Genomic DNA, 15287 nt, shown 5'->3' on the forward strand with positions numbered 1-15287 from the left:
ATTATTGATATAAGAACAAGTAATTTACTTTCCACATTTCTTTTATGCGTGGAGTCTATGTCAATTTATAAAATTCACATTATTTGACTCTTTTATAGATGGTCAAGATGCAAGTTACAATAATAAGAGACAACGACCCCGAGTCCACAGTTAGGGCTTCTATTAGAGGTCGTGTTCGACTTAAAGGTAAAGGTTAGGTAAAATTGGTGGCCTTAACTAGAGGTCAGGATAAGGAGCCTTTAATAGATCCTTCCAGTGCTCTCGAGCTACAAATTCTACCAAACCAACCATTGGTGGGCTAGGGGAAGCCCAGACTTTTCCTGGGTTTATTTCTTCTTCTTTGCTTAAAGATTCTATGATGCAGTTTTTGGGTTTGGTTTGTGGTACACTATCTGATGGTGCTCAATGTTCATATTAGAGTGGTATAGATATAGAGATGTATCTTTTAGCTGTGACACCCAGAGTTGAGGTCCCTCTAGTGCTAGTAGTTGCTCAACTAGTATACGCACAACTAGTTATGTCTATTAAGGAGCAGAAGGTGTTAAGTAGATTTTTGAGATTGAATCCACCTATGTTTGCAGGGGATCTGGGTAAGGATGCATTTGAGTTCTAAATTGCATGTGAGGATAGAATTTATAATTTAGGACTAGTTGAGAGTCATAGGGTTGACTATACTATTTTTTAGTTGGACTTGGCAGCTAGACTATGGTGATAGGTTATTTTAATTCTAGACCAACTTGATCCTTCTCTTGGACATGAACTCAGTTCGTTTAGGTTTTCTTAAAGAATTATATGCCTCACAACCTTCAAGATTGATTGAGAGATAATTTCTCAAAATTGGAGCATGGTTTTATAACCGTTCTAGAGTATTAAGGTGCAAATACAAGTTGTCCAAATATACTACTACTATTTTACAGACCAAGTATGAATAGGTTTGATGATTTATTAAAGATATAATACTTATTCTTTGTATTGATAGTTTTATTTTAGTTGCAGTCGACAAGTCTTTTTCCTAAGGTTTTTGATTACGACTTGACTATAAAAGAGATGCATCCCAAGGAAAAAAGGGGAAGTGATAAAACACCATGTGATCATGGTAGTTTCGGTGTGAGTCAGAGTGGCTCAAAGTTCAAAGGCAAAGGTTCTCTGAGTAGGTACTCTCTATGTAAAGCTTATAAGCACTAAGGTCAACCTAGTAGGATTGTTTGTGCCGTATTTTTAATCACTAATGAGGGTAAACCCATCTATAGTTATTAACCTAGTAAGAAAAACATCAGTCTTTAAAATGCGTGCATTCTAGGTTTTCTAGTAAAGGTGGCTATTTTGGGTCAACTAGATCTTTTAGCCAGAGAAGAGTGGGGTCGTTAGCAATTATTCAAGAGAGTGTCCCCAACATGGGGAAGTTGTGTGCATGCAGTGCAGATTGTTTAACCAATTGGGATATTGCCACTTTCAGCTAGGGGTGGTATACAGGGTCACAGAGATGGTCCCTAGGGTTCTCGAGGAAGTCCTCATGTAGGTAGGACAAATGATTTGTCAGGTACTCAGCCAGGTGGTAGGCGAGGTCATTTTATGTTGTACTTGGTATAAATGAGGTAAAGTCTTCAAATGTTGTTATTACAAGTACAATTTTAGTGTGTTGTCATCCAACAATTACTTATTTGATTCAGTATTCACTTATTAATATGTGTCTTCTTAGTATTCACTATAGTTAGAGTTGTCTTGGGAGTTTTTTTCTGTTTTATTAGATGTATCTACTCCCATCGTTGATTTCTTAGTAGTACATTGGGTTTATAGATCTCATGTTATGACCATTTGACAGTTTGATACTCGAGCTGATCTTATTGTGTTAGATATGGTGGAATTTAATATGATTCTTAGCACAGATTGGTTATCCCCATATCATATGGTTATCCCCATATCATATGGTCTTGAATTATTTTGCCAAAACCAGTACCTTAGCTATGTGTGGCCTACCCCAATTGTGTTTCAGGTTTTTATCAACCTCACCCGATTGGGGTTATTTATTTTATTTGAGATAGGAGATTTATATCGCGGGTTTGTGAGTTTATCTTTCTTATATTTATCATGTTAGAGCTGAGAGTCCTTTGTTAGATATTGTTCTTATAATCTATGACATTCGTGTTATTTTTCATATTGAAATACCTAGTCTTCTATCCCACGCTTGATTTTGAGTTTGTCATTAATTATGTAGGGTACCCAACCTTTTTCCATAACACCTTATTGCATAGCTCCAGGTAATTTTGAGGAGATGAATTCTCAGCTTCAGGATCTTCTAGTTTGGGATTTTATTATACCGAGTGTATCACCTAAGGGAGCTCCTATCTTGTCTATGAGGAAGAATGATCTATGCATATGTGTATTGACTCCAGATAGCTAAATAATGTGATAGTGAATAAAAAGTATCATATGCCTCATATTGATGATTTATTTGAACTACTTTAGGGAGCGATAGTGTTCTATAAGATTGACTTAGGATTTGAATGATCTCTGTTAAGTATTCATGCTGAGGACATCCTTAGGGAAACATTCAGGTGTCGTTTTAGACATTATAAGTTCCTGATGATGCCTTTTGGGTTGACTAATTTCCCTGCCGCATTTATAGATTTAGTGAAACAAATGAGTTGCCCATATTTAGACACCTTTGTCATTATTTTCATTTATGATATCCTTGTGTATTTGCGGAGTAGGGAGGAGCACAAGCATTATTTGAGGATTGTGTTCCAGACTTTGAGAGATCATAGCCCTTTTGCCAAATTCTCAAAGTGAGAGAGTTTTTGAATTCTATTGCATTCTTATAGTATATGGTGTCTAAGGATGGGATTATGATTGATCCGACAAAGCTTGAGGCTATTATTGATTGGGCTCGTCCTGCATCTCCAATCGAGGTTCACAGTTTTTTAGTTTTTGAATACTACTACATGCAGTTCATTGAGGGTTTTTCCACTATTGTAGTGCCATTGACAAGGTTGACTAGAAAGGATGTTCCTTTTTAGTTTTCCAAAGAGTGTGAGTAGAGTTTTCTAGAGCTTAAGGGCTTGCTCCCTTTAGCTCCTATTTTGACTCTTCATATTGAAGGGTAGGGATTTACCATATATTGTGATGCTTCTAGTGTTATTTTAGGTTGTTTTCTAATGTAGCAGGGTTTAAGTTGATGATTATGCATTTAGACAGTGCAACAACCCCACTCATGATTTAGAGTAGCAGTAGTAGTTTATGTGTTCAAGATTTGGAGGAATTACTTATACGGTGTTCAATGTGAGATCTATACTAAACATCAACGTCTTTAATACATTATGACATAGAGGTAGGTTAATTAAATATAATGCAGGTGGATTGAGTTGCTGAAGAACTATGAAATCTATATTCTATACCATTAGGGCAAGGTGAATATGGTAGAGGACGTGATAAGTCAGAACGCACTGAGTGTGGGTAGCTTGGCCTTTATTTCAGTTTAGAAGTAACTATTGGTTTGGGACATTGAGTCTTTAGCCAACTTAATGGTTTTACTTTACTTTTTGGACTTTCAGAGGATCCTTGCTTGTTGAGTCTAGTTTTACATTGTTTGAGCAGATTTAGAGTTGCCATTATGAGGGCAGTAGACTTTGTGGCATCCGTAATCAGGTTATGAAGGGTGAGTCTTGGTGTGTATCTCGAATTTGGTGGTTGTTTTGATATTTGTTGGCTGTATTTGCATTTTGAGGGTTTGAGATTTGGTTTAATTGATATTGTAGGAGGCTGAATTCTCCAAATATTCTATTCACACTGAGACATCTAAAATGTTGATATGTTGTGAAAACACGACACTTTTGATGCCTAAAACCTTGAATTTATGCATGTACTTAGGTTGTTTTATTGTATGCGATGCACTTTTGTGTTTGTTGCAGGTAAAATAGGTCTACAATAGTGTTGGGATAAAAATAGAAGAAAAGGACTAGAAAAGACAAAGTCTGGTCAAGATATGGTAGCCTCACTAGTCATCAACATAACATACGACTAGTAGGATGACTCGTAAGAACAATAGAACCAAAGACCCAAACAAAATATGAAGTGAAGAAAAGATACAATTCAATCATACGAATCATAAGCAGAAGGTAAAGGTCATGACTGGGAGTCGTAAGCACACCGTGTCTAAAGCTACAATCAAAAGATGAAAGTCTCATAAGTAAGAGACAAAAGTCTAGTACGACTCATATGTTTAAACTGCAAGTAGACCAGTGTCTAAGCTTGGAAAGAAAGAAGTTCTAGGCGTATACGAGAGAAGGACACGAGTCGTATGATCAAGATATGACTCATAAGCAACAGTCATCTGAAGATCAAAAAGTTGAAGCCTTGGAAGATCATTCATTGGAATGGATATAAGATGCCATTGTACGACTCATATGATTAGCATTTAAGTAAACGAACGAGTCTTACCATGCACCAACTTAACTTTACCTTTTTTATTTTTATCAGGATTTCTTAGTATTTTTGAGATTCTATAAATACCCTAGGGTTTATTTTTCATTTGGTTACGCACTTTAATGCACTTTTATGCATTTTTATGCACTTTATGCACTTTTACATACATTAGCATTACTTTACATTATTGACACTTTGTTTTTGAGATGTTGGGTTTTCGTTCAATTGAAGACTTTGGAGTTTATTCACTTCATTGTTGTGCAATTGATTGCATGCTTTCATTACTAATTATCATAGATTATTGCATGAACATGAGCAGCTACCTTCCCTGACGTTGTGGGAGCCTTGTTGGATTAACTAAGTATGAGAAGTGGGAGATTTATCTATTATAATTTAAACAACATGTATCTTAGTCTTCTTCATATAAATTGGCCTCGAAGCTACAACTGAAGCTTGGGGATAGCTTGTATTCATAAACATCCTCACATTGGAGTTTATGATTGGACAAATAAGATTAAGACAATAATTTGAGATTCACTTCCACCTTTACTATTATTCTATCTCATTTAATCAACTCGAGACTCAAACGTTGAGGGTTGAACTAAAGTCTTAGAAAAGGAGCAATAAGGTGACACCCTGAAACTCACAAGGTAAAGGGTGATATTTAATAACACATTCACAAGACTGTTAATAATACAAAGCCTGTCGACTTTACATTTAGTGCAGCAAAATAGGTGGGTTGAACACGAGAAACTTACAGAGTTAAGAAGCTAGGGGGAACATAATCCTAGTATTCGTCTTCTATTGTTTACAACTCAAAGCATTTAAGATCGGTTACTACTCACTGATTACTTTTAAAATACCTCCTTTTACTTTTCTGCACTGCTCTTGAATTACATTAGACCAAGAAAATGTTTAGCATCTTCCCTGTGGGTTCGACCCCAACCTAGTTAGGTTACTATATTTAGGATCAATTGCAATATACTTCTTTGGATGTTGTTTTGAGTGACATCAAATTTTAGCGCCGTTGTAAGAGAAGATGGTGTAATTATTGATCAAATTTAGTGAAGTTCACAGGTTTTATTTTCTATTTTTGAGTTGGCATATGCTAGTGAATGTCAAACACTAGGAGAAGTGGCAATCCCTTACTCCCTTTTGATCGAGAGCCAGAAAGAATTCTTCAAACACCACAAATAATGGCAGAACAAGTTTGTGATAGTGTTACTGCTGGGATCAAGACCCTTCACCCGTTGGTCCAATGTGGCAATCTCGCGTTATCCATAGAATGTTGCAGATATACAAATGCAACAACTTCTAGAGCAAGATAGATGAGAGCTGAAGAGGCTAGCTTTTCTTAGAAGTCTCAAAGAGCTAAGAATAGAGAGCTTTTCAGGACAGGACAAGTAGGTGATAGAGTTCAGAGAGGTAGAGTTCCATTGATCAATTCATACCATCCTTTACTACCATATGAGGAAGACGATGAGGATATGGGATATGTTGAACTGGATGAGATCGGAGTGATCATTCCTCCAGCTCTACCCCCGAATATGAAGTTTTACATTACTAGTGCTATTAGCTAGCTTTTGAACTTAAAGGGTTTGTTTTCAAGAGTAGCAACTAATGATGCAAATCTGCATCTTTCTAAATCTACTGGGATATGCACATCATATACTATTCTGAGGGTGGACGAAGAAGCTTTGAGATTGAGTTTGTTCGAGTTTTTGCTGACTGGAGAAGTATCACTATGGCTAGGGGAACTTTTGAGAGAATCAATCACTTTATGTCATGAGTTGCAGAAATAATTTCTTCATAGTTTTTCACTCTTGCAAGGATTCTAGAATTGAAAGATGAAATTTATAATTTCTGACAGTTACTTTCATAACCTTTGTATAAAGCGTGGCTTAGATTCATGAAGAAGCTGAAAATGGTACCTAATCACAGAAATAGAGGGTCGAATTTATTGGAAATCTTCTACAGATCACTGAATGTCAGTTTCAGAGTAATGACAGACACTATTTCATGAGGTGCATTTATGCGACTTCAATGGGATTATGCGAAAGAGATGCTGATGATATTCTGTAACCAATAGAGAATGGCATACTAGAGATGTTGAGCGCAGTGCAGGTGTATATTCTATAGGAGCAGCTGGTGATAATGGAGTGAATAATCACTTGGTAAAACAAGAGGTTTCTTAACTTTGGACTTACATTGTCCTTCTTACAAAATAATTTGCAATATTGGGTCATAAGAAAGTCAATGCATTTGGGACACAGGGTTATACTTCTAAAAATTTTGAGATTGAATCTGAAAAAGAAGGAAGTATCTTGATCATAGGTTGGAAGATTTTCGATCCCAAAGGAAAGGGAATAAAGGTTATAACTTTTATAATGATGATACATATATAGAAGTAGAGAGAGATGGTGATTAGCAGTGAAAAAGATGACTTTAAAGACAAGAGTGACAAATACATTCCACGAGGTAGTTGTGATTCAGATTCTAGAATAGTGGCAATATTGTCGAAGTTGGTCAAAGGGAAAGAATGTCAAAAGAGCTTTCTTAAAAATATTAAGTCAGTTCTATCCCGTATGACTCAAAAGACAATCAAACAACTTGAAAAGCAATATGGTCAGATGTTAGGTACAGTAAATTAGAGGCAACCTGTCACTCTTCTTAGTAACATAATTATAAATCCAAAGAATGATGGTCACTCCATGCCATTACCACTCGGTGTAGTAAAGCCACTATGGACCTATCTCTACCAACTGTTGATTAGAAAAAAATTGACGTTATTGCTAGTGAGGTGGAGTGTAGTAGCATGCAACACATAGGAAAAGATAATACTGAGGAGCCTATAAGAGGTTAGTAAGTTATGAGCTATTTGTAAATATTCATAATTGTAGAGTTGTAGTTACTATATTATTGGTAGAGAGAAGGAGGATCTTGGAGCTTTCACCATTCCTTGCACTTTTGGTTCTTTTGATTTAGCTCGTGAACTATATGATTTGGGTGCTAGAATCAACCTTATACCATTCGTAGTATTCAAAAAGATAGGGTTTAGTGCTTCCAAACCAACTACCATGAGACTAGTGATGGCAGATTGGATAGTGAAGAAGCTTGTTGGTATTTATATGACGTATTGGTGAAGGTGGCATCTTTCACCTTTCCTATTGATTTTGTGATCTTGGAATGCGAAGTGGACTTTGAAGTCCCAATTATTTTTGGAAGACTGTTCTTGGCTACAAGTAGTACGTTGATTGATTTGGAGAAATGACATCTCGTACTGATACTCAATAATGAATAGGTGACATTCAATGTATGCAAATTTATGAAGTAGCCACAGAATTTAAGAGTGATATCCATGATTGATGTATATGATGAGGAGATATATTTATTTTATGATACTGATTCACTAATATTTTGAATGATGATTTGGATACTGTTTCTATTGAAGAAAGGTTTGGTGTTGATGCTCTAGCAGCTGTAATCATGAACTTTGATAGTGGTTGCGTTAAGGAATATGATGAGATGGTATGTGCTCTCTATGGAAGTGGTTCTTACACTAATGCACCAAAGGAGCTTGATTTGTATTTGAAGAATAGAACTACTCCACGGTCTCATCCATCCATGGAAGAACCATCGGTCTTAGAGTTGAAGGCTCTTCTTTCTCATCTATAATATGCATTTTTTGGGAGCCAACAACAATTTGTTTATTGTTATTGCAGCTTGCTTGAAGGATTATGAGATAAGTTTTCTGTATCATTTGGGTAAGGCCAATGTAGTGGTTGATGCTCTCAGTAGAATGTCTATGGGTAGTGTAGCTCATATTGATGATGGTAAGAAGAAGTTAGCTTAGGAAGTACATAACCTTACCGACTAAGTGTCGATTTACTCGATTCAGCATAAGGTAATGAATGGGTGCAGAGTATCACAGAGTCATCTCTAGCTTCTGAGGTAAAGAAAAAGTAGGATAGAGATCCCAATTTAGTTATGTTAAAAGAATCAGACAGATATCAGAAAGAGAAGGTTTTCTCCCAAGGAAGAGATGGTGTGTTGCATTGTCAGGGTAATTTATGTGTTCCTGGTTTAGATGAGTTAAGGCAACGAATTCTTGTAGAAGTACATGGTACATGTTACTCTATTCATCCATGGAGTCCAAGAAGAATGAACCATTTAGACTCTTAAGGTTATGCTGAGAGCATGCGTTGTTGATTTTAAAGGAAGTTGGGATGACCATTTGCCTTTGATAGAGTTTGTATACAACAACAGATATTATTCCAGGCATCTGTATGGCTCTATTTAAGGATCTCTATAGAAGAAGGTATAGATCTCCAATTGGTTGGTTTGAAGTAGGTGATGCTATAGTAGTAGGTCCTGACTTGGTGTTTGATGCGTTAGAGAAGGTTTAGTTGATCATAGAAAGGCTTAGGGCTGCCCAGAGATGACAGAAATCGTATGCATATGTGAGGAGAAAGGATCCCAAGTTTAAGGTCGGTGATCTTGTGTTCTTGAAAATCTCTCCCATGAATGAAGTGAGGAGATTCGGCAAGAAATGAAAAATCAGTCACCGATATATCAATCCCTTTAGAATCCTCAGTCGTTTCGGAAAAGTAGTTTACGAGCTAGAGTTTTCTTCAGATTTAGCCTCGGTACACCCTATGTTCCATGTCTCATTATTGAAAGAGTGTATTGGTGATCCAGCTGTAGTTGTTCACTTAGAAAGTGTTGAGATTCAGAACAGTCTTTCCTTTGAGAAAGTTCCAGTCTAAATTCTTGATCATCAAGTTTGTAGACTAAGGAACAAAGAAGTTTATTTTGTCAAAGTTCTTTGGCGGAATCATTCGGTTGAGGGAGACACTTGGGTAAAAGAGGCAGATATGCAGACCACGCACCCTCATCTCTTCTCCACGAATCCAAATTCTATATAAGGTACCAAATATTCTTAAGATTTTCTCTATCATGCTCAGTTGAAGTTGCACGTCATATTCATGTTAGTCGTGCATTCATGAATGAGTTCAGTCATGCATTCCATGCATCAGACATGCATATTCAGTGTGTAAGCTCATTGAGTACTTCTTGAACACTTGGTTCATAAAGTCCATGAAGGCTACTGGGGCATTTGTAATACCAAATGACATGAATAGATATTCGAAGTGACCATACCGAGTTTGGAAAGTTATTTTTGGGATATCACATTGTCTGACTCTAAGCTGATACTAGCTTGATCTGAGGTCTATCTTGTAAAATTAACTAGCACCTTGAAGTTGGTTGAACAAATCATTGATTCTAGGAAGTGGATATTTATTCTTGATTGTGGCCTTGTTTAACTGACGGTAGTCTATGCATATTCTGAGAGAACCGTCTTTCTTACGCACGAATAGAATAGGTGCGCCTTATGGGGAGACACTGGGTATGATGAATTATATATTTAGGAGATCTTTTAACTGTTTTTAACCTCTTTAAGTTCAGCTAGATCCATTATGTATGGCAGAATAGATATAGGCTAAGTATCATGGAGAAGATCTATTCCAAAGTCAATTTCCCTTTCGGAAGGAACTCCGGGATGATCTTCAGGAAATACATCTGAGAATTCATTTAGGATTGGAACTGACTCAAGAGTTTGAGTTTCTGTGTTAGAGTCTTTGACTTGTACAAGATGGTAGATACGCCCCTTGGATATTATCTTTCTAGCTCTAAGGTATGAGATAAACTAACCCCTAAGAGATATAGTGCTACCCCTCCATTCAAAGACTGGTTTATTTGGGAAAAATGAACTATTCTATTTCTACAATCAACTGAGGCATAGCATAAGTGGACACAATCCATGTCAAGAATGACTTCAAAATCCATCATCTCTAACTCTACGAGATAAACTAAGGTAACTTTGTAAGATATTGTGACTGGAGGGTTCTTGTATACCTATTTGGTTACAATGGAAATGCCTACTAGGGTAGACACTAAAATGGGCTCTGCTAGAGTTTTGGGACTGACTCCAAAATTGACATCTATAGATGAAGTTACAAAAGAAAGAGAAGCTCTAGGGTCTAGTAAATCATAAAAATATAAGTAAAAGACCTACAATATACCAGTAACTACTTCAGGAGAATTTTCCTAATATTAGTGGGACTAAAGAGCATATAATCTGTTTGGACGGAGACCACTGGTAGTACTGAAAGGGGCACCCTGCTGAGTCGGGTGGCTGAATAGAACAGACGACTGATGGTAACAGCCCTGTTGGCGTGCTCCCTACCTTTTTTGAGAAACTACCCATCCATCCTGAATCTAATGGCCTAGCTTGCCGCGCCCAAAGAATATGTCACTACCCGCTCTAAAGTCACCCTGATTGTGTCTGTCACACTCTGACATAAAAGATTGGTAAAAGCACTGCTAACACTGACCTAGGACTTAGAGCCTGGTTTCTTTTCCCTATTATTGTTACTGAATTTAGGTACTGGGGTACTGGATGGAGAAGGTACTAAGGCTTAAGACCTCTGATGAAACTGAGGATGGTTACCACCTTCTGACTTTGGCTGATTGAAATTAAAACTACCTATCCTAGGTTTATTATTTTCTCTCCTTTTCCTTAATATTTTGCTCCTCTATCTATTGAGCATGGACCATTAGCCTAGACAAATCCATCTCAATAATCAGCATTGTAGTCCTACACTCCTTGACCATATATCAGATACGCCAGACATAAACTTACTCATCTTTGACCTACTGTCAGCCACCACATAAAGAGAATATCTAGCTAACTGAGTGAAATTAAGAGAATACTCCCTCACACTCATGGTTCCTTGACTCAAATAAAAAAATTCTAACACTTTGGCCTCCCTCAACTCTAATAAAAAGAATCTGTCCAAGAAAATTATGGTAAACTCTTCTTATTCTATAGTCCCTGCATCAATACCTCTATCAACCTTCCACTGGTTAAATCAAGTATGGGCTATATCCTGTAATTGATATGTAGCCAACTCAGCACTCTGGCTAAAAGTCACCCCCATAGCATCCCTGACCTTCTGAACCATATCTAAGAATTCCTGTTGATCCTCTTAAGACCTGGATCCCGTGAAAGAAGAAGGATTCATCCGGGTGATAGAACCTGGATAAACGCCGCGATGTTCCATTATCACAGTAAGCCTGAGGATTCCATTTTGGCGATCTCTACAATACACCACGATCGTGGAGGCGTACTGGAAATTGAAAAATGGGAAATTGGCCTTCTTCGTGACACACCATTATCGCAGAGTCACACTGGAAATTAATAAATGTCAAACTGACCTATGGCGTGATATGCTAGGATCAAAAACCCTTACTGGATTTTGGAAAATTGGAGATTGGCCTACTACGTGATGCTCTATAGGTTAAAATGATAGGGTTTTATGACTGATACATAAAATCGCCATAACTTCTTATTCGGTTATCAAATTTGGGAAAATTTTATATTATTGGAAAACTAATTGAATTTCCTATGCAATGGCAGGCTCTAAACTAAAAAATAATCCGTATTTCAAAAAATTCATATACAAATACTCATATATTAGGACTTAGATTATGCTAGGGAAATACAAGGTTTTATAGTTTGCTATGTGTATGATGAAATAGGCTATTTGTCTAAGGAATCTCCCCATTATATTTCAAAGCTACTCCTATATAGGCTATGAGAGATAGAGGTTCTAGTTGGGGTGCCAGAGACAAAGGTGGTGGTACCCATGGTGGTGATCAAGGGACTACCCAGTCAGGTGGTGGACGTGGTCAGTGTTATGCTATACCTATCAGGCATGAGAAAGAGGCTTCTGATGTTGTCATCAAGGGTATTGTCCTTATTTATTTCATATTTGCATTTGTGTTATTTGATTTGAGGTTGAATTTCATCTATGTGTCTGCATATTTTACTTTTGTTTTTTATTCTTCTTGTGTAACTCTTGACATTTCTTTACGTGTATCTACCCTAATGGAGACTCTTTAGTGGTGGATTAGGTTTACCATCTTATGTTGTGACATTTGCTGTGTGTGTGACCTAGGTAGATCTGATTATATTAGATATGGTAGATTTTGATGTCATCTTGGGTATGGATTTGTTAGATCCTTATTATATTGTCTAATATTGATATGATAAGACCTAACCTTATCTTCGTCGGGTGTTCCTAAGATATCCTAGAAGGGTATTCTTCATTCAAGCACAAAGAGAATTATATCTTTTCTTTAGGCTTATTGCTTAGTTGAAAGGAGGTGTTTATCTTATTTTTCTTATATTTATACTTGTTTTCTTTGTCTCCTTCTTTTATTCAATTCATGTTGTCTATGAATTCATGGATGTTTTCCTTATAGATTTGATTGGTATACCTCCAAATTATGATATTGACTTTTCTATTATTGTTGACCTAGGCACCAAGCGAATTTTTATTCCACCTAATAGGATGGTCCTAACAAAATTAAAGGAATTGAAGAATTAGTTGCAGCAGTTGTTAGAAGGGATTTATTAAACCTAGTGTCCTACCTTGGGGTACTCCTGTGTTGTTTTTAAGGAAAAATGATAGGTCGATTCTTATGTATATTAATTTTTGATAGTTGAACAAGGTGAGTTAAGAGTAAGTATCCTCTTCCTTGTATTCATGATTTATTTGACAAGCTTCAGGGTGCATCAATATTTTCAAAGACTGATTTGAGGTTTGAGTATCACCAGTTGAGGATGATAGCTTCGGATATTCTGAAGACAACTTTATAGACTAAATATAATCATTATGAGTTCTTGATATGTGCATTGAGTCTTCCAATACCTCATCCATATTCATGGAGTTGATAAACCAAGTATTTTGATCATATCTCGACCCCTTTGTTATTGTATTTATAAATAATATCTTTGTTTATTCCAAGAGAGGTTGATTATGATAAGTATTTGCAGATTGTGTTTCAGAAATTAAGGGACAAAAAGTTGTACGCTATGTTCTCTAAGTGTGAGTTTTTGTTGAATTTCTTCTATTTCATAGGTCACATGGTGGCGAAAGATGGTTTATGGTTGATCTGACCAAGATTGAAGTTTTTTATGATTGGCTAGGCCAACTTCTCTTATCGATATTTGGAGTTTTATTAGTTTAGCAAGATACTATCAGTATTTTGTTGAGGGTTTTTATCTATTGAAGCTATATTGCCCAAGTTGACTCAGAAGAAAAATTCCTTTTAGTAGTTCGATGATTGAGAGGTGAGCTTTCATGTCACGACCCAAAATGAGGCCTTGGCCGCGATAGGTATCTCGAACCACTGAGGCCTTAGAGACCCATATAACGGCCCTTCCTACTAGTGATATTATCAACTTTGGGCCCAAGCCTGGATGGATTTAAAATGCGTAACTACAGAGTAAGGCTTGATTACTTACATACCCAACATCCCCTCATGTGTATTGGTGATGTGGGACTCCTTATCTTAAGTTGTAGTGTCATATGCACCCCTTTATAGACTGAGCATCCTCGCTGAGGATTGCCCAACCGAATGGGATTTGCCTAGACTAAGGACTGAGGTTTACCCTACCTTTCTGAGATTTTCCTAAACTCAATTTGATCTCTGGCCCAAATTAATTGGGCTAATATAGGAGTGGCTTTGATATAATTACTGTCATGTCCCGAGCCGAGGCTCTAGCCGCAACGCTTCCCAAAACCTCAAGGCGAAAGTAACCCTTGTAACGGCCCAACCCACTAGTGTTATTATTCGCTCTAGGCCCATCCCCGTACGACTTTAAAATGCATCATAAGGTAGTAAGGCTTTCTAACTTACATACCTTAATACCTCTTGTGTTTTACCCATGTGGGAATCCTTATCCTATGTTGGGGTGTTATATTTCAAAGGCTCAAGGATTTGTTAACTACAACTCCTATCTTGATTTTTTTTGAAGGAGGGCATGGGTTTTAACATCTTTTGTGATGCTTCCGATATTGGGTTCGGTGTTATGTTGATGAAGGGGGTAAGTTAATTGCTTATGTTTCTCATTAGTTGAATCCCCATGATAGGAATTACCCTACCCATCATTTGGAGCTAGGCACTGTTGTTTTTGCTATAAAGTTATGGAGGCACTAGCGGTATGGTTTATGTTGAGAGGTTTTTCTTGATAGTCATGTTCTTCCATGCTCCTTCACCCAGGGTGTTCATAATATGAGGTAGCAGCATTGGCTTGAGTTACTTAAGGATTATGACTTTACTAATCTTTATTATTTGGGAAAGGCTAATATAGTTGTGTAAGCCTTGAGCCAAAACTAGACTAGCATGGGTAATTTGGCGCATCTTTTGATTTAGGAGAGACCTTTGGCCTTGGAAGTTCAGTCTATGACTAGCTAGATGGTTAGGCTTAATATTTCTATACCTAGGTGTGTCTTGGCTTTCGTTGAGGCTAGATCTGCCTCGATATAGCAGATTTGGGCTCATTAGTTTGATAATGTTAGGTTGTTGAGGGGTGAGTCTAAGGAGGCCTTGCTTGATCCTGATGGTGTTTTGAGGATTGAAGGTTGAGTTTCTATTTCTAGATTGGGTGAGTATGTTGGATTGATTTTTGAAGAGGCTAGATATTCCATTTATCTAGGAGTGACTAACGCGTACCGTATTTGAGATAGCATTACTGGTGGGGTGGTATGAGTAAGGATATAGAAGACTTTGTAGCTCGTTGCCCATGTTTCTAGCAAGTGAAGGCCAAGTATTTTAGACTTGGTGGTTTGCTTCAGAGGTTATACATTCTCGAGTGGAAATGAGAATGGATCACTATGAAATTTGTGATTAGGTTGCCTCTTACTTTTCATGGTTTTGATAGTCTTTGGGTCATCATGGGTTGGTTGACCAAATCTGCTCCTTTCATTCTAGTTTAGGTTTTTCAGTGCTAAGAG

The sequence above is a fragment of the Capsicum annuum genome, chromosome 12, assembly GCF_002878395.1.
Source record: "Capsicum annuum cultivar UCD-10X-F1 chromosome 12, UCD10Xv1.1, whole genome shotgun sequence".
Taxonomy (NCBI): Eukaryota; Viridiplantae; Streptophyta; class Magnoliopsida; order Solanales; family Solanaceae; genus Capsicum; species Capsicum annuum.